Source organism: Callospermophilus lateralis, chromosome 7 (assembly GCF_048772815.1).
Source record: "Callospermophilus lateralis isolate mCalLat2 chromosome 7, mCalLat2.hap1, whole genome shotgun sequence".
Taxonomy (NCBI): Eukaryota; Metazoa; Chordata; class Mammalia; order Rodentia; family Sciuridae; genus Callospermophilus; species Callospermophilus lateralis.
In genome coordinates this window covers 1,724,620-1,727,296 of record NC_135311.1, presented here as the reverse complement: position 1 = coordinate 1,727,296, position 2,677 = coordinate 1,724,620, and the positions used below count along the sequence as shown (strand labels likewise).

Below are 2,677 nucleotides of genomic sequence, written 5' to 3'. Positions count from 1 at the left end.
GCTTTGTGAAAGTAAGCTCTTTGGGGTTTCCTTACAAGGGTTCCCTGTGGTTGCAAACTATCTTTTCCACATCTGCTGAAAGCCTACAGGGATACTGTCCAAAGACATTTTCTGGCAAGGCTGCTCCAGGTATTTCCTCATAGCATTTGATTTCCCTGAGATGGCATATGATAATGTCCTGGCTGGAAGCATGGCACAAACACCCACTGTTTCATTTCACATCTCACCTCTCTTCCCCATGACCCTCCCTCCCCAGATCTCCTCCTTATCTGTTAGAGTCTGTAAACAAGTCAGGATGGCACCTGGCATTTTGCCAGAGAAATGTTAGAGTCTGTAAACAAGTCTGGATGGCTCCTGACAAAATGCCAGAGGGAGTGGTTTGTGAAGAAATGCCAGCAAGCCATTAAGTGTGGAGATTCCTTATTGGTTGACTGCTGTATCTAGTTTATGCTAATTAAGATAAGCTGTATGGAATGTATAAATACCACTCCTGTTCTACAATAAATGGCTTCCATTCCTGCTGTATCAATCTACACAAGTTGTTCGTCACCCCCCCCCCAATTAGTTTGCTGCAGCCGGACTGCGGCACTTATCCTCTCTTCCCCCCAGCAACAGAGCTGACCTACTCTCAGGCCAAACCCAGATTTAAGAGGCTGATGGTTCCAGCCTCCTGCAGAACTGTCTCCACTTGCTGTTATGTCTCCACCTACCCTCCACTGACAGCCATCCTTACAGAACCCCAATTGTGATGGAGAAGCACTCACTGGAGGTAGCACAGTGCTTATCATTTCAGGCCCTGACTGTGGGAGCCTGACTGTGTTTGGAGGTGGAAATCAAGCCATAGGCAGCATACCCTCCCTCCAAGGATCTATTTCCATTCCCATGATCACTACTGTAGTGCAGATGAACCCCTGGAGACCCACAGAGAACAAGTGACTCCTCCAAGGTCACATATCCCAACCAAGGTCTGAAACCTAAGAACTTGCCTTTAAGAACTAGGTTTTCTTCATGTTCCCCTATCCCCAGTCCCTCTTCCTTTCTCCTGAGACTAACAATGGGTAAAGGAAAAAAATTGAGGAATCCAACTCCATCAGCAGGCAATAACAGGAGGAGGAAGATGTGGAGAAAGAGGAGGAAGAGAAGAAAAAATGGGAAGAGGAGGAGGAAGGAAGGAAGACACAAAATATTTGAGTTTCGTCATGTAGAGACTACAGACCCCCTACAATAGTCTCTGAGCCCCATTCTTCATGGTGAGAACTAGAAAGCATCAGGTTTACACTTCCCAAATGAAGGAAAGGGGGTCCTTTTGTCCTTGAGGGATAGCAGAGGAGATTTGTTGAATAACACAACAATGGTAGTCCCATGCCTTTGCCATATCCTGTGGGATATACTTGTAAAGCATCTAAAAGTGGATTCACTTTCTTTTTCCTTGAATAATTTAAGTTTTCAACTCATCTTACTAAGGAAGATGAAAAATTGTTCTCAGGCCATCTGTGGAAGATACCACCAGATTATCAAAAGATTAGTTGGTATTCTAGTCAAATCCCACAATTTCTCCAAATGTTTTTAAAGTGAACCCTCGTTCCAATCATGACAGGCATTTTCCTTTGGATACTCTCCAAAACATGTTGAGAAAAATACTGTGGCCGCTGTAAATCAAGAGGAGACTGAGAGCCAGGGAGGAAAGGTGGGCCGAATTGACCTAGGCAAAGTATTGACCTAGGTAAAGTATGCAGATGAGGCGGCGCAGGGGCTGCTGGTCAGGAGCTATAGATGAAAGGTAGTGTGTTGGCTCGCGGTGGCTTGTCTTGTGGGTGACCGTGGGCGGGAGTCTTTTACGGAGAGTGGTTCGGAAGAATCACAATGGACAAATGAAAGGGAGGTTGGTGACCATGACTGTACAGTCAGGAGAGAGGAGGCTGTACTGTGCCTGTGTATGACTATATTCATACTTACCTGGCAGGGGAGATACCATGATCAGGAAGGTGGTTCTCCCAGGGTGAGGCTCTACCATTGCACTTGAGGTGTGCTGACCCCTGCGGTTTCTCCACATGCGGGAAACTCGACTGCATAATTTGTGGTAGTGGGGGACTGCGTTCGCGCTCTCCCCTGACTTGATCTGGTTGAAAAAATAGGTCGTTGCGTATGTGTAGCGTACCTTTTAATGTGGCCTCGTGAGTTCCAATTTCTCAGGCTCTATATGAAAAGCCTGATATACATCTCCTGTCATTTATGTGTACTGAGAATGGGTCAATTTAGCCCATGAGGGGGAAAAAGTTTTTTTAGTAGCTGTTTTGGTAGAAAATTTTAATTTTCCTACTTTTTGCTTCAATAGAAGTATATACTAGGTAATCCCTCATAGGTTTTATCCGGGTGATGCAAACTCCCCAACCACTGAGTTAGTGTATTCTGTGATCTCTCTCCTGTGCGTGGAGCAGTGGAGTCCCTGCTGTAGAGCGTTCTGTGTAGGACAGATGGCTTAATGGCGTACGAATCCTTTCAGAAAATGTGGAAGAGCTTAAACCACGCCCAGGTTAAAGAGGTTGGTAGGGTTTCTACCTTCCCTCAGTGTTGTCTCGCTTTTGTTAATCTTCTCGGTACAAGATGACGTCGTGAACCATTTCATGCTGGTCAGATAATGTTCAAGCGGTTTTATTGTCTTTTTAAAAATATTGTT

The 2,677-nt window shown here is 45.3% G+C and overlaps 1 non-coding gene across 1 annotated transcript; it reads left to right on the top strand.

Annotated features, from left to right (window-relative positions):
* Nucleotides 1-1,948: 1,948 nt before the first annotated feature.
* Nucleotides 1,949-2,112, top strand: LOC143405328 (U1 spliceosomal RNA). Its single transcript, XR_013092039.1, has one exon. It is a non-coding gene; the product is annotated as a U1 spliceosomal RNA (small nuclear RNA).
* The last annotated feature ends 565 nt before the right edge of the window (nt 2,113-2,677 follow it).